Raw genomic sequence first — 25,797 nt, 5'->3', positions numbered from 1 at the left:
GATGTTTTCAGTTCTGTACTTTTGTTGTTTGAGAATTGATTGTGTGTAGATTTATGAAAATGGCAAATAATGGATTTATACTTTTTTATCACCTGGCTGTATCTTGCCAAACCATACATATGGATTCCTATGGGGGCATATTGATTTAGAAAACCACATATTAAGATTACTTATGTTTTATTGTATTTCTATTTATTTTATTAGATATTTACAAAGTATATTTTAATCTGGTTCAGTCTCTATTTGAAGTGTTATGGGGGCACATGTGGCCCAGAGGCTGTATTTTTGACAAGTCTGGAGCACTCCATAGAATAAATGGAGGGGAACAAAGCTGGAATAGTAAGACAACATTAATTTGTAGAAGGTCTTGAATACAAGAGTAAAAAATAATTTGGATTTCCTTTCACATTATTTAGGTTTAAATTTGATATGTAGTATGTGGCAGGAAACCACTGAAGAATTCTGAGTGAATGCCTTCCAGGACTGACCACAGTCATACCTATATAGTTGTGTATGTAGTCTACATGATATGCTTTGAGAAATACAAGTATCCTGGGAGGATTCCTACACTTAAAAATATTTCCCATACCAGTTTGCTTCAATTCTTAAAAATTCTATGATAAAGACTCATTTTTTTAAAAGATAAGAGATTGTATCCCAAGTTCTCTATTACTGATTCATCAGTCAGTTATATTTATTATAGTCTCTACTCTGTGTTCCGGGCTAGAAATATGGTGAATGAGCTTTATTCTCTTAACTCCTACTTGATTACACAAACATAGAAAAGTCTTGTCCTCAAATTGCTTGTAAATCACTTGGGGAAATAAGGTTGTTATACAAGAAAAATTTAGATCACAATATAAGATAACTAAAAATGAAATGGGTGATTATTTGATACAAATCAAGTGAAAAAGTTGAGAGAATAGGGAAGATAAGGAAGCTTGACTCAGAAAGTAGATATAGTTTGAATAGGGGGAACAAAATGGTGGAGAGGTCTACAAACAATGACAATAATACCTACAGGGTCAACAAGTCAGCCTAGCTTAAGGAGCAGGGCATTCTGGGGAAGAGATAGTCAAACCCAAACCATCACACTTCAGTCATCAGCTCCCCTCATTCCCTCTTGGTGATAGCCTAGGACCCTGAACCCAAGAGCCATGGAATAGCAGTGCCCTCAGAATACCAGTTCAGCTTCCAGCAGGTCCTCTTAGTTATCAATGAAGGGATTAATTATGATGGAGAAGGGAAGATATGCTGACCAGCTCCAGCCTATGAGAAAGTAAGCCCAAGAGGTCCAGAAGGGGCAGAACCCTCAAATCCTACTTCTAGTCCAGCTCCTACAACCATCATTCCAATAAATAATTCATATGAAGATGTGATCTGGCAGCTGGTTCTATGAGAGTGCCAATCACAGCTACCAAATATATGAAAAGAAAATTCTTGCCACTAAAATCCTAGATTTAACACCAGGCTATGTCAATGGAAATGATGCTAAAGAAAGCATATTACCATCTATTTTGCTGCTATACTATAGTACCTTTCTATCTTACTTTGAAGAAAACGCTTTTATGCATTCTTTCTCCGATTACAATATGAGCCCAATGAAAGCAGAAATTTTCTTACTTTTCATACATTAATTCATTCAGTGCAAGGGAAGGAGGAAGAAAATGTCCAAACAGAACTAATTGTTTTTCTCCTACTTCTCTAGACTTCCCAAATTTTGTTAAGGGTACCACTAATCCTTGGAATCTCTCTTAATTTTTTCTCTTTTCCTCCCTGCCACCCTTCATTCAATCAGTTATCATATATCGTCATGTCTAACTCTACAACACCTTGCACTCATTCCCATCTCTCTTCACATTGCTTCCACTGTGGTTCAGGACCTCATTACTTTTCGTCTGAGTTATTGTAGTGTCCTGAAAATTGGTTTTCTTGTTTGCTTTCAGTATTGCTCCTTTTCCACATAATTCTAATTCATCCACCCAGTTGTCAAAATAACCCCTTTTAAGTAAAGGTCTGACTACAGCACACTCTTCTCAAACACTTTTAGAGACTCTATATTGCTTATATCAATTGTGTCCAAACTTTTTTTTGACTGTTCATCCTATCAGTAAAAAATTTTGGAATTATGTGCATATTTACTTGCTTATGAAATTATATACATGTACTACTCTTCAATACAAACAATTATATATATCATAAAACTTAATTGACAGAAATTTTAAAAGGAAGAAATGAATATAAAATAATCATTGGTACTAGAATCAATAGGGAGCCACTGGAATTTATTGAGTAGGGGAGTGACATGATTGGAACTTTGTTTTAGGAAAATTATTTTAGCAGATGTATGGAGGACTAATTAGAATGAAGGAGAAAGTTGGTGGAGGCTAGGGGGAAAGACCAATTATTTTGCTATTATACTAGATCCTATTGTAATAGTGATTTAAGTAGAATTATTTAAAATAGGGTGGTGGCAGAGTAGAGGAAAAAAAGGAGTCAGATCTGTGAGACATATGGGGGTATAACCAAAAAGATTTGGCAACTCATTAGATATGTGAATGTGGAATGAGAGAAGACGAGGAATCAAAGATGATACTAAGGTGAGAATCTGGGTGGAAGGTTCTATCTGCATAGCAGAACCTTCCTCCCAGTTCACTCATTTCCAACCTCCACACTGCTTCCCTTCTGACATTTCTTGGAATTGTTGTGGATAACTTGAATACTGCTGACCAATTTCCCCAGAGGAAATTGGGATGAACTGAAAAACAATTAAGGGAGAGGAATGCTATATTGAGCCTCTAGACATCTGAAGAGGAGACCAGTGTGGGTGGGTGGAAAGTATGCTATCTGTCTCTGGGACAAAGAAGATATGAACTTGTGTTGTCATCATGGGGGCTATATGGGATGGAATGTGGGTGAGACTTATTTGTAAAGTCCAATGAAAGGTTGTTTTTCTAGAGTCTTAGGAGACCTTGCATGAGTCAAGCCAAGGGTTGAGTGAACAGGGGTGCAAAGAAAGAGTACAAAAATAGAATTGTTTTAATTTATATCATAGGTAGAGAGGAGAGTTGATTGGAAAGAGAATGACCACCATCTTCTGGATCTTAAGGAGAACTACAGGAAATATTGGCAGGTCAGCAGGGGAAGGAGAAAGATAGGTGATGGGAAAAATAGTCATATATTAATTGTTGTGATAGGAAACATGGACAGAGAAAACCAGAATAGTGAAAAGACTGATGATCAGAGCAATGAGTGTCGATTTCTATTGAGAGTGGAAGGAGGAGCCAGAGGAGTATGGGAGGAGAAGACTTATATGGAGGAACTACTTGCTAGAAGCATAGCTATAGCTACATTGGTTATACAGGCATCTGGAAAGGTAGGTTGTTCCCTAGTGTACAATATTATTTTCTGTGGACTTTCATTAGAATTCTGTTTACCCAACATGCAAATAAGCCAGTTTATACTTTCAGCCTCATGAACCTGATTTTTGTAAGGGGAGCTGGTGAATAAACCTAGGTAGGATTTTGTCAGATCCTAGAGTTCCCAGATTATCTGAGTAAAGGTCAATGAGCCAGAAAAGTGAGAAATATTAAAAAGGACACCTAGGTCCTTCTTATTATTATTTGTTACTGTAATTAGACATAATTGATAAGTAAATCAAATAAATTACCATAATTAGTATTTTATATTATTCAGTATTACGAGTAGTATTTATTGTTATAAGTAAATCATTAAGTGACTATAATTAGTATTATTTTATTAGTGTGTTTTTTATTATACACTAGGAACTCCTGAAGTTATTTGGGAAGAGGAGGGAGGTGAGAAATAAAGCTTAGATTTATGAGCCCTTCTGAATATTCTTAGAAATGCAAACTAGAGGGACCAAAGAAAGTTGAATTGCCTGACTTCTATAGCAGGGTATGTATATAAGCTCTAGTCATGAGTCCAAGAAAAATGGGTGGAGATGTGGGATTTGGAGTTGAAGGCAACTCATTTTTTGGAAAGAGTTAAGGGGTACCCTATGGGTAAAGGGAATCCCATTGCTCTTAAATCTCAGAATATCTGGTCAATGTGTTGCCTGCTGAAAAGCAGGGTGATTATGCCACTTTTTTATAGTGAGAAAGGAAGGGAATGTCCAAGAGTCTTTAAGCAGAACTTAAAAACAGCTTAGTTCTCTTTTCTCTTCATACCTAAAAGAAAGGGAAGTAGGATCCACAAATTCTCTTTTCTTCATTTTCCCCTTTCCCTTCCAGGTTGGCCTGAGAGGAGACAGAGTTAAATATTTTTGTTAAGCAACACTCCTCTTCCGATTCCATCAGAATTATTGAAGTTTTTTTTTTCTAATACCTCCTTTCTGCCTGTGGGAGTGTTGAGGATGAAAATAAATTAGTGACACCTTAGAGGTGATTACTTTAATTAAATTGTTTTCCTTGCTGAGATAGAAGATAGAAGCAGGGAATAACAATGTTGATGGATTTATAGAGAGCAGAAGGAAGGAGAGATGAGGGAAGATCAAAGTTGATAAGATATAATGTGGGATACAGGAGAGCCAGAGGGCAACATGAAGATAGGGTACCTGGCAGATCTGGGAGGGGGAGTGATAGGAAATTGTGAAAGTGAAGGGTTTCAGAAAGGGAGAGAGGAGGATGGAATGGTAGATAATCTCCTGCTTTGAAAATATATATGGTCTGGCTTAGCTTAGGCCCTCATCATTTTTTCTTTTTGGGTTCTGCCTATGACACTTATTGGCTGTGGGACCGTGGGCAAATTGCTTAACTCCTTTTGCTTCAGTTTTCCCATCTGCAAAATGGGGATGATTATAGCATCTAACTCTCAGATTTCAGTGACTTTCTAAGATTTAGCAACTTGGTTATAGACAAGTTGTAATCCCTGTTGGTACAGGAATCCTTCATCAACCAAATTAAGAATTCTTGGTTCATTTATTCAATTATGAAGGAGTCCAGCTTATTATCTCTTATGCACCACAATACCAGAGAACCAGGTGACTTTACTAGGCCCTGGGCATTATTCTGTATAAACTCTGTGTGGGAAGTAATTTAAGTGACATTGTAGTATGATCTGCCACTCTCAAACACAAAGAAAATGCTACCCACATAAGCAGCTTTATGTTTGAATCCCCACCAATTGACAACAAAATTCTGACCCAATAAAAGTTATTAGAGCCCCAACATCTTGACTAGATTTCATATCAAGTACATGCCTTCTGTTCAATTCCATTTCCTTTAAAAATTCAAGTAAATAGTTTTATTCTACACACCCATCGTCTCATCTCCACCTCCCTCTACCCTTCTTCAGCTGGCTGTTCTAAACTTCTACAGGGAGACTTCAATAACTACTGTCCACTGCAAAAACAATTAAACAGAATAGCCCCAGAATGTTGACAATTGATATTTTGTTAGTTACATCCATGTAATTTTTAGAAAAAATTAAGGACCAGAGAAAAGACTCCAGAAATCTGAGAAAAGACCCATGCTGGTGAACAAACCTTGGGCACCATGATGGCTACTGTGGGGGTGGGGGGTGGGAATACTGTTGGCGTAATTTGGCTGCCACAAATTTTTGGAGAAATTTCTTACTCTCTCACGTGAAGACAACCTAGATCCAGGAGGGAGAGCAAACTCATTCCAGAAACACACACACACGCACACACACACACACACACACACACAACTTCCTTCCTTCCTTCCTTCCTTCCTTCCTTCCTTCCTTCCTTCCTTCCTTCCTTCCTTCCTTCCTTCCTTCCTTCCTTCCTTCCTTCCTTCCTTCCTTCCTTCCTTCCTTCCTTCCTTCCTTCCTTCCTTCCTTCCTTCCTTCCTTCTTTCCTTCCTTCCTTCCTTTCCCATTTAGATCAAGAATGTTTTCATCTGCAAAAATAGATTGTCCTTAGAGGAGAAACAGCTTTACTAAAGCAACATGTTTTTGTGCCACAAGATGCCACCCTCATCCTTAAAAGAAGAGAGAATAATGGTAACCAAATAAAACACAGATTTTTAGAAGATTCTTTCTTTAGCTTTCACAGCCCAAGGGGCCAAACCGTATCTTACATTGTCCAAAGGGGGAATTTTGTAGTTAATCTCCATGAAAGTTGTGTTGTGGAATGGAATCTGTCTCCCATTAGGAAATACCACCCACCTTATTCCCCCCCCCCCCCAAAAAAAAAAGCTCTGGCAAGCTAGTTTCTCATTCCATTGTCAATGTTTTAAAGATCTCCTTGTGGGCACTTTTATAAACTCCGTGTGTCTTTGGGGGTAGCATTGTTATGGATTACCTGGAAGGGCTGTGGAATAATTAGGCTGTTTTACTCAGTCTTTCCACATGAGACCCTCACCTCCACAGACCAGAGACTACATGTAACCTGGAATACATGCATGTAAGTGTTCTCTATGTATGTTCTCATTAGCATTGTACTCCCAATTAGAACCTAAGAGTGTGCACCAGGTGTTGGGGAGATGTTTTGCACTAAATGTCCTTATTCTATGGATATATAAATCTATTTCATATGTAACATCCACAGGCACTTACTTGATTACATGTGAGGCAGAGAGAGCCCATGATTGACCAAAATTGTTATAGTAAGATGAGAGAAGTGTAATTTTCTTATCTCCTATAGTTTTGTCACTAGGTAGATGGGAAAAGGTATTTAATTTTTCTGTGCTTCAGTTTTCTTAATATTAAAATAAAATGATTGGGTTAGGTGATGTTTAATGTGCCTTCTGGGGTAGCTAGATGGTGCAGTGGGATGGACTTGGAGAATCTGAACTCAAATGTGGCCTCAGACACTTACTGGGAGTGTGACCCTGGGTAAGTCATTTAACTTTGTTTGCCTCAATTTTCTCACTTATAAAATGAGCTAGAAATGGAAATGGCAAATCATTTCAATATTTTTCCCAAGAAAACCTCAAGCAAGATCATGAGAGGTCAGAAACAAGTGACCAACAACAAGAAAGCTCCTTCCAGTTTTAAGATTGATGTCTTTTAGAAGATTTTTAAGAGCCATTTTATATTCAGCCTGGTAGCACAAAGCAGTAAGCCTTCCACAAGGTTATTGAGAAAGATATTGTAAATTTGAAGGAAAATTCGTGACCTTATTTTTATAGCACTAGCTGGAGATTTTTATAAAAAATTACATGGATAAAACATTTTCTCCCACTTCTCTGTCCCACAGTTTGACCCTTGACATTTGGCCAGTAGCACTGGCAATAATAAGGATAGCTAGATAGGGCAGCTATAAAAATGAAGCTTGTTTAGAGACCTGTCATTTTTTTTGTCATTTTATTCAGCTGCATGCTTGAAATGTATTGTATTTCTTCTGTCTCTCAGCTTTAGTATTAACTAAACAGCCAATAAGTGAAATGGCACAACCTTTTGGATGGTTAGTTTTATTTCATCTTATTTCTATTGGCACTTTGTTTATTCTTACATAGTAACATTGTGGCCTTTTTTTACATATAATGTTAAAAGATTATCAAAGAAGGTAGAAATTTTAGGAGAGAAAGGAATGGAGAAAACAACATATGGGGATGCAATTCTAGAACTGACGCACTTTGCAAACATGCATTTTTTTTTACAATAAATTATGGTGCTGTTTATATATCATTTCTGTTCCTACTACTAGTAATATAATCGCAGGTATGAAAATGGATTTAAAAATCAAATTGAACATTAAACATTTTAATGACCCAGAATTTGATCTGTTGCCCCTTTCTTAATAGTATTAAGAACACACATAGGTGCTTTTCTCTGTCAGTATAACTCTTGCCCCTGAAATGATGTGTCGGGTCCAGGAAATTATATCCCCAAGAAGAAAACTACATTGTCTATCTTTTAAGCTGAGAAAGAGATTTGAAAAATTACAAGGAAGTCAGCAGAAAGCAAGGGTCAGCGATTAGTATCTCCTATTTCATTTAAATTAAATTAAATAGCTCTACCCTGAGATAGAAGAGACTATAAAGAGCAAAACAAGAAAGTTCCTTTTCTGATAAATCATAAAAGAGCAATGGGATTAATAGGGAAGAAGGGATATAGAGCTTGGAATACTCCTCCATTTGGGGATAGCAATCAGGAAGTTAGCTTCAACCCCAAAATTTTCCCCCTAGCTAGCAAAGGCAACCCCAATGGATAAGAGTGCTGAGTTTAGAGTCAGGAAGACACATCTTCCAGAGTTCAAATGTGGCCTTGGACACTTACTAGATGTGTGAACCTGGTCAGGTCACTTAACATTGTTTGGCTGGAATTCCTTATCTGTAAAATGAATTAAGAAAAGAAAGGGCAAACTGCTCTGGTATTTTTCCCAAGAAAATCCCAAATGGAGTCACAAAGAGTTGAACATGATGGACCCCACTAAATCATAAGAAGAGAAGACTAAAAAATTTAAGAGAGGAGATTGATGTAATTTTAGCATGGTACCCCTTCTCTGTAAGGAGGGAAGAGTTGCCAGTCTCTGTCCTCAACCTCATGCTTCTCCCATTGGCAGGAACCATTGTCCCTTGGAGAAAGGTGGGTAGAGGAGACTGGAGATAGCTGTTCTTGTTTCTTTGTGAGCCATTATGAGAAAAACCTATCTGGACACTTACTACCAACATAAGGAAAATGTAGCGTGTCACACACCCACATATCCCTTACACACATGGAAAAGTATAATCGAATGCCATTTATAATGTGTGTTCATGAAAATGTTCACATATGCACATATACACACTTTTTTGGTTGTTTAGCCATCCTATTTCATTGGTGTTGGGAGTTCTCAATGAGAAAACTCTCTTTAGATGCTATAGATAAGCAACTATTCTATAATTTAAAGTATTAAAGAGTTTTTGGGGTTAGGGAAGGGGATGGATGCTGGGAGATTTCATGCTTTAATAACTGGCCCAAGATCACAGAGATGCTATGTGCCAAAGGTGAGAATTGAGTCTAGGTTGTCCTGATCACATGCCTTCCTCTCTTTGTCTCAGCCTCTGATATCCCCTCCCTCTATTCTGACACCTGCCTCCCCTTCTCCCCACATCCTCTGCTCTCTCTGCCCCACATCTGTCCCTCTGGCTGATTGTCTCTCCTATGTAAAAGACTTAGGAGGGAAGTATCACAATTTTTAAGAGGAGAAAATATTTTAAAAAAAGGAGAAAGTACCAAATGTTGCAAAAGGGTCAAAATGGATAAGGAAAGAAGGGTGGAAAGAAGGAGGAGAATCAATATTTATTAAGTATTTACTATGTCCCAGGCATCATGCTGGGCAACTTATAAATATTATTTCATTTGATTCTCCAACTCTGGGAAATGAGTGCTATGACTTTCCCTATTTTACAGTTGAGAAAATTGAGGCAGAGTAATTTTCACAGGGTCTCATAGGTACAAAATATCTGAGGTCAGATTTGAACTCAGGAACTCTTGACCCCAGGCATGGAACTCTACACTACTCAGGTCTAGCTGAGAACTATGTCTGGGAATTAAATATTTTAAAAGAAAAAATATGCTGTTATTTTTTAAACTCTTTCCTTCTGTCTTAGTATTAATTCTAAGGCAGAATAGCAGCAAGGGCTACACAATGGGAGTTAAGTGAGTTGCCTGTGGCCAGATTTGAACCCAAGTTCTTTCCACTCCAGGACTAGCACTGTACCCACTGTTCCAACTAGCTTCTCTAACTGTGCCCTTTTTTTAACTTTGTAGAGTACAGGGGATTTGCTCACAGTGAGAACTAAATACACATTTGAGGAATTTAATTATCACATTGTATATATAAAGAGTAGAATAAGGATTTTTTTTTGCTTGTTTGTTAGCTGCTCCTGAATGAGTCCCCATTTATTTATGCTCTGACATTTGTATCAGGTGACAAACACACCTTTTGATTAGAGAATAATATTTCCATGTCTATTTAAACACCGCGTAGAGTCCAGAGTCTAGATGTGAAAAACAATCTGATCCTGCTAGCCTATGAAGAGTTAGATCAATCCCTGTGTCAGCTCAGAGTTATTTGGGAGCTAGTATTTGTCATGTCTGTCTGCTTGTACTTCATGGATGCAAGCTGATTGATGAGTTCGGTGCTACAGAGACAGCTTTATCTCTGCTGTGAAATTCATCACAGAGCCAAGAAAATAACAGCACTGATGGGAGGAGAGCTTAGACACATTGATTCCAGCCTTAATTAAGTGCAATACCCAGCCTGCACTCACCCATTCCTAAGACTATCCATCCTGAACATCCAAGGAGATCATCCTTATCTTATCAGTTAACGAAAGAGCCTTAGTATTAACTTGATTTGGGTGCTCCCAAGCTGAAGGTGCTCTTTAATAATTTTTTGTTTGTTTTATTTTTATTTTTTGCCATGTTTTCCCTATGGAAGTTCTCCATTTCTTTCCACTCTAGTGATTTTCACCAGTAGCATTCTGGCTGAAGAAAGTCATTGTTTTTGAGTTAATTTTTTAAAGAATGTAAATATTTTATAGGCTAAATGATAAACAGAATATCTTCAGGAAGCATAACACAGCTGTCAAATTTGGAATCAAAGATATATGTTAATTTGGAACCAACAACAAATTCCATTACCTGTTTTTGGCACAAGAAGACTTTAAATATATTTTAAATTGAATAAGAAGCAGCATAGCATAACATTGGACTTGGAGCCAGGAAAACTTGTATTCAAATCTTACCTCGAGCACATAATGGCTATGACCTTGGGTGAGTCACTTAACTTTTCAACAATAATTCTTAGGCTTTGCTAATTATCACCAGGGCTCTACTTTCTCAAACAGACAATGAAGTGAGTGATATAATACAATATTATTTTAACTTTCTCCCATCATGCTTCTTTATTCTGTGCCAACAATTATGGCTATGCTAGTTAGCAAAGCTGAAAATACTTGTAGGATTTGTTCTACTTCTCACAGAAACATATTATATCAAGATCTCTATATCTCTTTTAATCTTATACTTATTTTATAGATAAGGAAACTAAGGCTCCTATCAGATGATTTGCCCCAATTCACATGGTAAGTGAAAATTGTGACAAGCCTAGACCTGAGTTGACTTAGCTCTTCTAAATTTCCACCCTCCCATTATGAATAATGAAAGGTTTGATTGTTCATTTCTATTGCATGGATTGGTGTGGGAATGGTGGCTGTGGGAGATAGGAGCCTTGGTTAAGTAATCTCACTGATAGACCTAGAAATTAAATGAACAAAATCATCCAATGTCAAGAGTTAGAAGTGATTTCAAAGTTCATATAGTCCAACTCAATACTTGCCTGAAAATTTCCTCTATTATATCTCCAACAAGTAGTAATCTAGTTTTCACTTCTAATGAGGAAGTCTTGAGGGAAGATGAGGAAGAATGAAGAAGAAGCTTCTACCTTAAAAAGTAGACCATTCCACTTTTGGAAAGTTCTCATGGCTAGGAGAGCCCTCTACAATGGACTGAAATCTGCTTCTTTTCAACTTTCCCCCAGGGACTGAGCAGCACAAGACTAATCCTTCTTCTAGATGACAACCCTTCAAGATTGTCGATCACAACTATCATGTTCCTACTAAGTCTTCTCCAGGCTAAATATTCCCAAATTAGTGATCTTCATGTGGCATTCTCGTTCATTCTGTGAATCATAAAGCTAGTGCTTCCATTAGAGTAGGTATGTGATTAATGTTTTTTCAAATAAATGGATAAAACAATAAGTCAATCAGCTTCTATCAAGGGAATTTATTTCAAGTACCCATTTATTGGACTGCTGTCAACAAACAATGTTTACTTATTTAGTCAACACGTACTTCTTGTGTGCTTATGCTGTTTGAAGTATTTGGGAATAAAGAATACTTTCTAGGTATAGTCTCTGGACTCAAATGGCTTATACCAGTTTAGCATCAAAATGACATTACAAACAATTATGTTGCTTTTTTCCTCCTAGTCTTTCAGTGACAAATCAATAGTACAAATTATTAGCCTTAGAGGTGATAACTTCTGATTGAGTAAATCTAGGCAGGCTTTGTGGAAGAAGTATCATTTGACCTGGACCTTAATTCATTTGACCTGGACCTTAAATAATGGGTCATGTTTTAATTTGGGAATAGGGGCAAGGAAGAGGAGGAAGGACATTCTAAGCAGAAGGAATCACATACGGAATTTAACCTATTATTTTTTTAAACATTAGTTTCAAGGCAGAAGAACACTAAAGTCTAAGCACTGGAGGGTAAGGGACTTGACCAAGGTGACAAAACTAGGAAGTATCTGAGGCCAGATTTGAAACCAGGATCTCCCATCTCTAGATCTGGCTCTCTATCTACTGAGTCATCTAGCTGCCCTGATTTTAAACTATCTCAAGGGATAGAATAAAAACACATGATAGATCTTATCTGAATATTGTTCTGCTTTGAGGAGAGACTTATACAAGTTTCTATCATGCAAAGAGATGGGGGGAAAATTAATGACTTCCAACGGGAACTCTTGTCTTTGATTCCTTCTTGGTGGCTATCAATAATCTTATTTCTTGGTTTGGTACTGTGTTATTCTTTCTTTTTTTTAAACAAAGAATCAGCATTATTTATTTTGGAGAAATAATAGAAATTTTCAAAAGACAAACAGAGATAAAGCAAGTATGTTCCCTCTTCCAACTATTAGTTAACATATTTCCAGATTTTATAAAATGATTACAGCAACATAAATGAGATCACCAAACTCCAAGTCTAAGGAACTGAAAAGCCAATCCTACAAGCATAGCTAGATATAACCAATGAGTTGGTTGATTTTGCTTAATTTTTTTGTTGCTTCAAAGAAAAGTTCAATTGTAGACCTGTGTTATTCTTTCTGCAAAGCCCATCAACTACCCTTCTAGTACAGTTACAATTATGGTGGTTGTTACTAAATTCACTAGAAAGAATGAAAAAAGATATAATAAAATCAGATGCTCTACTTTACCTTAGTTAATAATAGTTAAAAATAACAACAGATAGCAGTTATGTACTACTTTAAGGTTTTTTATATGTTATTTGATCTTCACAACAATATTGTACAGTAGATGTTATTTTATGTTACCGATTACTAAACTGAGGCAAATAGAGGTTAAGTAACTTGTCTAGGATTACATAGTTAAGAATTATATAAGAAAGGATTTGAATTTGTAGCCTTCTGACTCCAAGTCCAATACTTGAACCCAGCAATAAGTCACAGAGTAAGCCATATAGTAAGTCAAATAATATGACCCAGACACATAAGGATGTTTTGCCCTCCCTAATTCAGAAACTTGAGAAGACAAAAGTAATATATCCCTTGATACTCAAATTTCAAAAGAACTCTTTTACATTTAAATAGAACTAATTTATTTTTACATTCACCCACTCCATAACTCACCTACTCTCTGTTCCTGAGAATTCCTTTTCCATCACAATATTGAAGTGTTTCTGTAGACATGAATCTAATACAATCCTGTAAGAATTTATTAAGTGTCTGTCTACTGGGTGCACAGCCCTGCATTAGGCTTTGGAGATAGAAAGACAAAAAGAAAAATAGCTCTTGCCCTCCAGGAGCTTACATTCCCTCCTCCCCTGTGATCTCCTTTTCCTACTATTGAATTCTTCCAGGAAATGAACTTTTATTCCTCTCCCAGATCTACTGGCTTAATTATCAGAGCTCAGCTTCTCATACTTGAACCTCCCTCAAAGTTGTATCTCTCTCAGCCTAGAATATCCTTTCACCTCTTTGACTCCTTTCTTCCATTGGTGAGTTCCTTCTGGGGCTTCCATGTAGAGAAGGGGTCTAAGCTGGCCATACTACATTCCGCTCCAGACTCTGCTTTTGAATCACTGGACTTTGCCACCGTAACCTTCCTCCCATAAGTACTTCTCTCCCTACACATTCCTCTCTCTTTTATGTATTATTTCCCCACATTGGAATGTAAGCTCCCTGAAGCCAGGGGCTGTTTTTCTTTTTGTTTATATTTGTATCTTCAGTGTTTATTCTATATTAAGTGCCTAATAAATGTTTGTTGACTGACTGAAGGGATATGACATATAAATAGATAAGTATATACAGGTATCCCTTGTATGTTGTGACTTTCCTCATCATGGTTTCCATATAGTGAAGGCTGGCATAAGAAATTAAATGGGAATTTTTTTGGGGGTGTGTGGAAGCCACAGACAACATGCAAAGATGAGCAAATGACATAGAAAAAGTTTAGAAAATCAGAAATTCATAAAATATACATAATGTGATATAATATCAACATATTTTATCTTTTAATATCATACATATACATAGTAAATACCCCATGAAAGAAAAAAAATCAGACTTCTTCTCTGGTATGAAGGGAGGGTCAAAATTTTTGCTGATTTTCCTGGTTGTGGGGGCCCTATGATGTGGAAGGGATATCTAATTTGAGTAGGAAGGAGAGAATACTAACAACTAAGATGACCAGGAAAAGTTTCCCATAAGAGAAGACACATACGTTTTGAAGAACGCTAGAATTTCTAAGGGATGGAGACAAAGATAGAGTTTCTCCCAGGCATGGCAGATGATCTATGAAAAGCATAGGGCTGGGATATGCACTGATAAACTTGCAGAATTGCAAGTAGGCCAATTTGACTAGAGTATATAGTACATGAAGGGAAATCATGTGAGTAAGCCTGAAAAGGGAAGCTTGTAAAGAAATGAAGAGCTTGTATTTGATCCTATAGACTAGAGGTAGTCACTGGAGGTTTTAGATCATTTTGGCAGATGTGAGAAAGATGGAATGAGGAGAGGAGATACTGGGACCTTGAAGAGTCCATTTAGTAGGTGTTGCCATAGTTGAGGTGAGGTGCGATGATGATCTGAACTAGATCGAGTTATAGAAGAGAAGAGGAATGATTCAAGACATGTTTTAGGTGTAGAACAAACAACTTGTTGGAAATGGAAGGTGATAGGGAGAGGGAGAAGGATGACACTGAAGTTGTGAACCTGGATTCTTAGAGGGATAATGCTGCCCAAAACTGAAATAGAGACTTTTGGAGGAAAGGGAGATATGGGAGACAGGAGATTGAATCACTTCTGTTTGGATATATGAGTTTGAGATATCTGTAGGATATCCAGGTGGAGCTGTCCAGCAGGCAGATGGTGGTGTAGGAATGGAGCTCAAGTGTGAGGCTATGCTAGATATAAAAATCTGAGATTTATCTGCATAAATATGAGATCTTGGAGAGAGAGAGAGAGAGAGAGAGAGAGAGAGAGAGAGAGAGAGAGAGAGAGAGAGAGAGAGAGAGAGAGAGAGAGAGAGGTTATATGCAGAGAGAGGAGAATCTGGGGCTCATACGCTTGGGCTGGGATATGAATGATGGTCAATCATATGAGAAGTGTTGAGACAGACAGGGAGACAACCAGTTGAAAACAGTGTTAACAAACCAAGGGGAAGGAGAAACTCAAAGGAAAGGGTGTTCAACAATGCCAAATACTATAGAGGTCAAGAAAGATAAGACCAAATATAGACTAAGTGGATTTTGTTATAAAGGAGCATGGGTAACTCTTGGAGAAAGCAGTTCCAGCTGAATAGAAGGTAGATTCTAGGAGGTTCAGAAGAGAACAGAAGGAAAGAAAATATAGGTAGGTAGAGAAGATTTGCATTTTCTTGGGGTTTGGCTATGAAAGAGAAGAGTGACATGAAATGATAACAAGGGATCGTAGGGTCAAGTGAAAAATTTGTTGTTGCTGTTTTGTATTTTAAGGAGGGGAAAACTGGGTATGTTTGTTGGTAGCAGGGGAGGAGCCAGTATATAGGGTACAATGATGATTAGAAAGACAAAAGAGAGAGGAAAAACCACAGAAGGGGATAGGAAGGGATGGGATCAAGGAAAAAAGCAGATGTGTTTGCCTTAATGAAGAGAAGGATCACTGCTTCGACAGAGACTCCAACAAATGAGGTAAGACTGAGGGATGATTGTGAGGGGGTTTGAAGTATGAATTTGAGGGGAGGTATGAGGGGAGAAGAGAGGACTCATGATGGCTTGCTTCAATTATCTCTAGGAAGGTATGAGGCAAGATCCTCTACTGAGAACATGTGGGAAGGAGCTGCAGAGGTTTGAGGAGAGAAGTAAAGGTTTAGAATAGCTATTATGAGGTATTCAATAGAGTCAATTAGAGCTGAGAAAGTGAGTAAAGTTTGGGTGGAATGGAAGATTCATACAGAGGACGAATAAAAGTTATGAATGTAAAGGTTGGCTGTGACCAAATGTGGTAGAGATTTCGAGGGTATACCTTATAGGCTACTAAAATGGGAACATACAATGGTTCACCTAGTCTATCTAACCCTAGACTCAGGCCCACTCTTTGAGATGCTTGGTTGCACAGTTGATTTTTCCATACATTTTCCTTAGCAGGTTCCCTTGATTTAATTCCCATTGGTCTCTACTTCCCACCCTGAAGCGCTTAATCATCAAAGGGTAGCCCAGGCTTTGGTAGTGTGTGGTCTGTAGACACTACAGATCTTCAGCTAAAAATAGATTCAGGTAGAAGAAATTAGTCATTTCATATGGGGAATTAATGAGATTTAATACACAGTTGACCCAGTAGGAAGCACAGATCTCCTCTTCTCTGTCAGTATCACAGTTCTAATTCCACTTATGTCACAGTTGGTTCCTAACATCATTTCTTTCTGAACAGTTATCAAAGATCTAGGAAAGACAGGGAGTTGTCCAGTGCTAGGTTTTCTGTATTTACATTTCTTTTCTCATTGGAGTTTTAAAGATTTTGACCTCCTATAGACTCTAGAATGGATCAAAAGACAGACTAATTATTTGTGTTTCATATTTCCCATGCTGGACTATACAATGCATGAAAACAGGTACAATGTTTTACCTAAACTTTGTAATTTTCTGAAGGATTGGGACACAGTGCTCTGCACAGCATGTCATAAATACATATTTATTGAATTGAGTTCCTGTAAATTATTTTATGATCCTTATGATTACTGTGAGATAGATAATATAAGCATTACTATCCTCATTTTACAGATGAAGAGACTCAGCCTCCAATGATTTGCCCAACATCACTTAAAAAGTAAATTTAGCATCAGGATTTAGGACTCTAGAATTTGGCAAAGTGGAAAAGCACTGGTCTTAAAGTCAGAGAACTTGGGTTTCAATTCCACATTTGAAGCTTGTTTGACATTGGGTAATCATTTAACCTCCCTGCGACTCAGTTTCCTCATCTATTATAATGAGGGGCTAGACTAGAGGGCCTCTGAGGTCCTTTCTTTTTCAACATCTGTATTCTGACAATCCAGATTCTAAAAGGAAATTTAGAGATATTTTTAGCTCAAAGTCCTTTATCACACAGATTAGTAAATTGAGACCCAAAGAGATTAAACAGCTTGTCCAAGTATTTTAATGAAGTAAGTAGCATAGTCAAGATTTAAATCCTACATCTTCTGATTACAAATAGAATTATCTTATTTTATTATGTTGCCTCCAAATTTGATGTTTGCTTAACACTGACCTGCTCTGCTTTTCCTAGAGGCAACTAGGTAGTATAGTAATAGAGCACCAGAAGTCAAGTGGACTTGAGTTCAAGTTTGACCTCAAACTTGTGTGTTTTTGGACAAAATCATTTAACTGCTGCCTGTCTCATTTTCCTCAACTATAAAATGGGGATAATGATAGGACTTAACTGTACATATTTTCTCCTTGATAGAATGTAAGCCTCTGGAAATCATGGACTCTTTCATTTGTCTTTGTATCCCAGCACTTGGCAGAATGCTAGGTTCTTAATCAATGCTTGTTGGTTTATTGATTGTGATTTAGTATATCAGATCTTTATTGCTTTCCCCCTGGATGACTGAAATCAAGAGAGAAATAGGTCTTTTGGTGAAGTGGGAGGCATCATTTACAATCAGGTTGGCATTACCTAGAAGCAGACCAGGGTGTCCATAAGGGACCAGTAGCCACTTGATAGTGGGGGAGGAGGGGAGTATAAAGAGCAACTTCCTCATTTTGTTTTAGATTAGTCCAATTACAGAGTGGAACATCAATCAATGCAGTTCATTGTCTGACTTTTGAAGGCATCATCATAAAGACTTTTCATATAATATCTAATTCTGTCATTAGAGTTTATTAATCAATTAGTTTTTATTAGGTATCAGGGACTATGACCCAGGCACTATGCTAAGTGATGTAGATATAAAGAAAGACATGGGTGAGTCCCTGATCTCGAGAAGCTTACCATCTGATGAAGGAGACAGCATGCAAACAACCCTGTACCAACAAGCCATATACAGGATTGGAAATGAATAGAGGGAAGGCACTAGAAATAAGAGGGATCAGGAAAGACTTCCTATAGAACAGGGGATTTTAAATGGAACTTAAAGGAACTCAAAGAGACCAGGAGAAAGAGATGAGGAGGGGAAGTCATTCCAGGCATGGGAGACAACCTAGGTTGGGACATGGGTATCTTGTTTGAGGAACAGCATGGATGTCAGTGTCACTGGATCACAGAGTACATGGTGGGGTGTAAAGTACAAGAAGGCTAGAAAGGAGGGCAGTAGGTAGCACAATAGATAGAGTAACAGACCTGAAGTTGGAAGGACCTGGGTTCAAATCTAGACTTAGATACTTCCTAGCTGTATAACCTTGGGCAGGTCACTTAACCCTGATTACCTAGTCCTTGATGTTCTTCTGTCTTAGAACTGATACTAAGGCAGAAGATAATGGTTTAAAAAAGATAAAGAAAGAAAGAAGGCTAGAAAGGTAGAAGAGGGCCAGGTTATAGAAGGCTTTAAAACCCTAACAGAGGCAGGGCAGCAAAGTTTCTCAGTACATAGAGAGCCAGGCCTGGAGATGGAAGGTATTGGGTTCAAATTTGATTTCAGGCATTGCCTAGCTGTGAGACCTTGGTCAAGTCACTTAACCCCCACTGCCTAGCCCTTATTACTCTTCTGCCTTGGAGCCAACCAATACATAATTTAAAAAAAATGAACAGAGGATTTAACATTTGATCCTAGAGGATTTGATTGAATGGGGCTGAGGATGGTGGTGACACAGTTGGATATGTGTTTTCAGAAAATCAATTTGACAGCTGAATGGTAAAGAGCTGTTTGTGAAGAAAGGGAGATGAATAAAGAAAGAACACTAAAGTGGAATTATGTTTCCATCAGAGAAGGGATAATTTCCCTTTTTCATGTTGAGGGCAGAAATGTTGTCAGAGTTCTTGCCTCCCTTAAAAATGCATGTAGTTTGAGCAGGGAACATTGACTTAAAAGTACTCTGTGCCTGGTTTGGCTTAATGGGTTTTACATTTATTGTTTGTCATAAATTGAATCCAACACAGCTGGTTTGGCATTTGGAGGAATGCTACATTTATTAGAAAGCCAGCACCAGCCATAAAGCAGCTTGGGCTGAGCCATTTCAGAAAGGTTGGCAAGTGTGTTGTTGGTGGCCCAGCCAATCATGATTTGGAGAAACGTCAGGTCTCCAGAATGTGAGCATTTGGGGACTGGGGAGAAATTTCTCTCCATGTTTATTTTTCATATGCCACAGTTACAGATTTCATAGTATTATCAAATTTTGAAGCTGGAAGCAACCTTGTCCAACCCTCCTTATTTTACAGCCGAGGAAACAGAGGATCACAGACATTAGATGACTTTGCCCAAGGTCATCTAGAGAGCTAGGTGCAGAGTTTGGGTAAGAAATCATCTCTTGAGTCTTTTTTCATTACTTTTATTTCTCTACTCCAGTGCCCCCGGCCAGCAGCCAATATGGCGGAGAGCAAAGAGTGCTAGACTGAGAATGAAGATATCTTATCTAACTTTTCTTAGTTCTATGACCTTGGGCAAGTCATGCAAGTCCCTTAAGCCTCAGCCTCCTTATCTGTAAAACAAAGAAAAAATACTTAAATTAGCAGAGATGCGAGTCTTAAATAACTAATGACTAACATTTGTATACCATCTACTATGTGTTTCACTATATGAAATTCTTTACAAATATTATTTCATTTAATACTCATAATATTATTTGTAAATAGGTGTTATCATTCACATTTTATAGTTAAGGAAACTAAGGCAAACCAATGTTAAGTGACTTGCCCAAGGTCACACAGCCTATAAGTGTCTGAGTTTATATTTGAACTCAGGACTTCCCGAGTTGAGGTCCAGTGTTCTGCATCATTTTGCTGCTATGAAATGTTTTATAAATTTGAGTTATCATTTGCTTTCTCTCCCTGAATTTGGAGTAATTTGTATTGCTGTTCCGGGAAGCTTATAGATACAATGTACACATATTCAATAAGACCATACGAAGCTCTGAGTGAGAAGAGACCTTAGATACATGAGTCAGGGAGATTGTCTTACATTGAGCCAAATTCTAATGATCAGCTCTCTCCCTACTGAAGGGCATTTCACTCCAAGGACATATGGATTCTACCATCAAAGATCCAGATAGCCTTATAGAGGAAAGAAGCATTGAAGGAAATGTAAATAGGAAAAACAGCTGGATTAGAACAAATATGTTTTGGGGAAGTCTGTGCCAGAAGGTGTTAAGGTATTGAAGATTTTAAGCATGAATTTGGAAGTTGTCGGAAGGAGTTGAGGTAAACAAAAGATATATGGAAAATCATGACTCAAAAAAGGATACTGACAAACATCAGTAGCTACCTAGCCTCATGACTAATTTCTTAGGGACATAAAATTTTACATAATTATGTATCTACAATTTTCTGTACAAATATGCTATACATGTACCACGAGGATCCATGATGATAACGATGAAGAAGATGATGGGGATAATGACTAGCATTTACATAGCACTTTAAAGTATACAAACTGCTTTAAAAATGTTATCTCATTTTAACCTCAGAACAACTGAGAAGTAAGAAAGAAGGAAGGAAACAAGTATTTGTTATGCACCTACTATGTGTCAGACACTGTGCTAAATTCATTATAAATATAATCTCATTTGATTCTCACAACTACCCTCGGAGGTAGGTACTATTATTATTTCCATTTTATCAGATTGGAAACTGAGGCAGATAGCAATTGGGTGACTTTCTCTGGATCATACTGCTTTTATAAACCTGAGACTGGATTTTAATGTAGTGATACCCAATAGGTTTTAACCTATCATGCTGCTTATACAGTTGTTTTGCAGAATGTTTTTGTCAAATAGTTTTTATCCTAGTAGTTGAAATCCTTGGGTTTTTCAAACACTAAACTACTATGCTTGATTGCTTCTGAATCTTGTGTACCTAATCTGATCTACTTTATATTTTTTAATCAGACCCAAATAGTTTGGGTAATTTTTCTTTGCATATAATCTGAGATCTGGTACAGATAGGTCTCCTTTCTCCTCACTCCCCCTGCCTTTTTCATTATTTCCCTTGAGAATATTGACCTTTTGTTCCTATAGGTGAATTATTATTATTTTTACCAGTTTTCTAAAATAATCCTTTGGAGGAGGATGATTGCCGTTTCACTGAATAAGTAAATTAATTTAGATAGTATTGTAATTTTTATTATACTGGCATGACCCAGCCATCAGCAATTAATCTCTCCAGTTATTAAAAATCTATATCTCTGTTAAGAGAATATTATAATTGTATTTATATAATCCCTTGGTATCTGGACTTCCAGATAGTTTATAGATTTGGTAGTTATTTTGATTAGAATTTTTTATTCTTTTTCTGATGGTTTTGGTTGGTAATATACAAAAAGGCCAATGATTTTGTGGATTTATTTTATATCTGCTTTTTAAAACTGATGTTAGTAATTTTTAATTTAATTTTAGTTGATTCTCTGGGATGCTTTGAGTAAATCTTGTCATCTACAAAATGAAATAATTACGTATCCTATTTGTCCATCTTTGTTCCCTCAGTTTCCTTTTCATGTTCTATTTCATGATCTATTTCATGATCTGTAGCTGGCATTTCCAGAATGTTTGTTTTGTTATTGTTGTCATTATTAAAAAAAAGAAACAAGTGTGGAAACCCCTTCTACTAATGAAGACTAGCACCTCTTCTGTAATTGATAGTCTAAAGAGAGTTGCCTTGGTGCACTGAGAGGTTAATTGTGACCTAGGGTCAATCAGCTAGAACTTGACTCCGGGTCTAACTTTGAGAGTAGCTCATGTCATCATGTCATGCTGTCTCTTGTTTTTAGAACTAGTTCACATAATAGTGGTAGCAACCGATATTGTATAATTGTAGCTTTTGTGACGTCAGGTAAGTCATTAATAGACATTTTTAACAGATGCCTGGGGAATCCCACTAGAGACCTTCCTCCAAGCTGATATTAATCCGTAAATGATTATTAAAAGGTACAGTCATTTAACCAAGTCTAACTGAGTTTGAATCTGTACAACTATACTATCAAATAGCTCACATTTTTCCATTTTGCCAACAAGAATATCATGATAAATTTTATCACATTTCTTTCTGAAGTCCATTTGCCTGATTTGTAATTCTAGCAACCTTGCTAAGAAAGGGGAAAAAATTAGTCTGGTGTACTTGTGATTGATGAATCAATGTTTGTTCATAGTGATAATTGATTTCCTTAGAAATTAAAATCACATTTATTCATCTATAGCTAGAAGAATCTCTCCTTTTCTTATTTTGAAAACTGTGATAACCTTTTTTATCTCAAGTCAATAGTTTTCTGAATCTCTGATTTTGCCTTTATTTTCTTTCTAAAAGCAATAGTCATGAATTTTGCAATTCATTTTCATATTATTACAGTTTCCTAAGGTATATCTTGCCTTGATTTGACCAAGACATTGTTCCTTTGCCCTCACAGAGTAAGAATATTTAACAAGGACACAGTGGCCCTCAGCTTCTCTTGATGCTTCCCTAGGCATCTCCATCTGGAAAAATGTCTGGTCAGCATGTTCTCAGCATTTGGTGACTTTCATGGTCTTCGGTATCTATCATGTCTGAGAAGTTATGTATTTTTTTATACTTTATTCTAGGTGGTGAGTACCAAATGAAGTGTTTGAGTCTTCTCTGTGGTTCTTATTGTGTCCTCTGGGACCAAATAGAAAGTCCAATTCCTCCTTCCATGATGGATCCTCAAATAATTGAGTATGCCTGTCATGTCCTTGCTAACTTTCCTCTTCTCCATGCTATATATGGCCAAGTCCAATATGATTCCAATATTCCAATTCCAATTCTTACATGAGCATTCTTGGCTGCCATAGTAGGTGTTACCAACTCATTGAATCACCAAAACTCTCAGATCTTTTTTTTCAAATTATTTAGATGAATCTATTATATATAATTGTTATGAAGCTCATGTGAGATACTATAATGAATTTTTGAAGCTTTAAAGTGCTATAAAAATGAAAATTGTATTACCATGAATATCAATAGTCTGAATCTTTGATTTCACTAGTCTGGGTAACTACCTTCATTGATGAAGATAGGCAACTTCTCTGTAACCTACTTGTAAAGAGTTGGACTGGGGTAATGAGACATTAAATTAATTGTGTGTGCTGGAGGCCACAGAAATGGATTCAGATATAGCATACTAAATAAGCAGCTAAAACATCATATAAGAAGAGCACTAGATTGTATCTCATTACCACATAGTCCTTGAATATAGGAGCAGACTATTCACCTCTGAACCAGTTGCCCTTTCTATAAACTGGAATAATAGCAAGTAGGCTCTTTCCCTAACCCTCAATTAGTTAATTCAAGGGCTAATTGGCTAGTCTTGTAGTCAAGAGAAATGATCAAAAAGCAGAGAAAATATGAAAGGTAATGAAAATGGACCCAAGAGAAGCAGATGGAACAGTCATGAGTCAGCAGGGGAAGAGAATTTCATGGAATTCCAAAGAAGATTCAAAAGGATAAAAACTGTTGGACAGAACTAGGTCTGGTCCTTCTTCTCACTTCTCTCCCTGACTCACTCTCTCACCAGACTCTGACCAGAGCTAGGGAGCAGAGTGGTTTTCCATATACCTTTTCCTACCTGGCTATGATGAAAGAAAAGTGTTTCTGTTTTGTTATTGAAGATCATTCTGAATCAGCATTTCATCCTTGAAAGACAGTTTGGTCTCCCATCAAATATAGCTATAGATAAGATAAGGGAAGGGTCTCCCCAGTTCCTCTATCCTACCCTTTCCCTTTTTATCTTTCTTTCTCAAGAATAAATTAGCCATTTAGTATAGAAAGACTGTTTCTGAAGTTTGTAAGAGGAGGGAATCTTGTCAAAATTTTTAAAGAAGAAAATTGAGAGGGGTTGACTCACTCTTGGTCAGGTCCAGACTCCATTAAGCTTAGTGGGGAAGGAGGAAGAGGCTACACTTTAATCAGCCCCCTCCAGCAGCTGGTTTCCATTTTGAGGCCCCCTCTCTCAATCCCACTATTAGTCTATCATTGTTGGTCTATATCAATTTATATTCTTTTTAAATACTTTTTTCAGATATGTAGATATAATTTTAATAATCATTTTCTCACATTTTGTGATCCAAGTTCTCTCCCTCTCTTCCACCCCAAGATAGAAGGTAATATAAGCTGTACATGTATTTATCATATAATACATATTTCCATGTTCACCATATTGTAAAAGAAGACATATCTTGCTTATACTAGAGAAAAAATTATAAGGGAAATAATTTGAAGAATGGGATGCTTTAATCTGCATTCAAACTCCATCAGTTCCTTGTATGGTGGTGGATTATCCTTTTCATCGTGAGTCCTTCAGCGTTGTCTTGAATCCTTTCATTGCTGATAATAGGTAAAACACTCACAGTTTATTATCGTACATTATTGAACTTATTGTATACATTGTTCTCCTGATTCTGCTCATTTCACTTTGCATCACTTCACTCTAGGTTTGTTTTTTTTTTTGTCATTGTCTTGATTGTCACTTCTTATGGCACAATAGTACTTCATTATAACCATATACCACAACTTGTTCAGCCATTCCCAATCGATGGACATCCCTTTAGTTTCCATTTTTTGCCAGTACAAAAAGAGCTGCTATAAACATTTTTGTACATATTTTCTCCTATCTTGGATTGCTTCGGATCAATTCATTCCAACCAGTTGTTGTTATGCCAGTCTTTAACTCTGAACTACACTTACTCAAGTCCTTGAATACCATTGTTGTTAGAAGGGCAGAAAGAATATATTTTTCTGGGATGTTTTTGGTTTATGTTGGCAATAGGGATACCTAGAGGATTAACAGAAATATGGGGCTTGCAGAAACATATAGAAACAATACACAGTATGAATGACACATTGAACTATGGCCTCAAAACTGGGGAGACTTTTTGTGGGAAATGAATGTTGTATAGACTCATGGCTCAGCAAGGACAAAATGAATCAGGAGGAGAAGAAGTGCCCATAAGTGAGCATAACTATTTTGATAAATTGAGCACAATTCTTTCCATTTTGGGTTAAGCATTAGTTCACCAATTAAAGAATCTGTTTGCCATGCTTCCCATCCCAATGACCCCTCCACAGAAATATTTTATGTAATAACATTTTTTAAAAGTCTTCAAAGGTTCTCTGATTTCAGGAGGTCAAGGTATCATCTTATCAACCATTTCTTGCTATCATCCCTTTCCAATCTCCTTTTGCTTGAAGCTCCCACCCCCATCATGCTTTAAGCTTATATAATTTGTGCTTTCATCCCTTCAGTGAGACTCTTCCCATACTGATGGGCTTCCCTTGCTGGTGAATTCAATAAATCCCAAGATAAGTTTGATACTCTGGAGTTTTATTATTTATTATTATTTTTGCATCACTCACATATTAAGTATCCAGACAATTGAACCTATTCCCATGGACCCAGAAAAATGGGAACATCTCAAGACACTCTCTCCCACCAGTGCAAGGCTTTACTGT

General features: G+C 37.1%; 1 protein-coding gene across 1 annotated transcript in view; it reads right to left on the bottom strand.

The window, feature by feature from the left end:
* THUMPD2 (THUMP domain containing 2) overlaps window positions 1–25,797 on the bottom strand; it is a 275,888-nt gene that overhangs the window by 140,289 nt on the left and 109,802 nt on the right. The window lies entirely within an intron of this gene.

This window comes from Monodelphis domestica, chromosome 1 (assembly GCF_027887165.1).
Source record: "Monodelphis domestica isolate mMonDom1 chromosome 1, mMonDom1.pri, whole genome shotgun sequence".
NCBI lineage: Eukaryota > Metazoa > Chordata > Mammalia > Didelphimorphia > Didelphidae > Monodelphis > Monodelphis domestica.
Note: the sequence above shows the minus strand (reverse complement) of the source record. Positions and strands in the feature narration are given on the sequence as shown.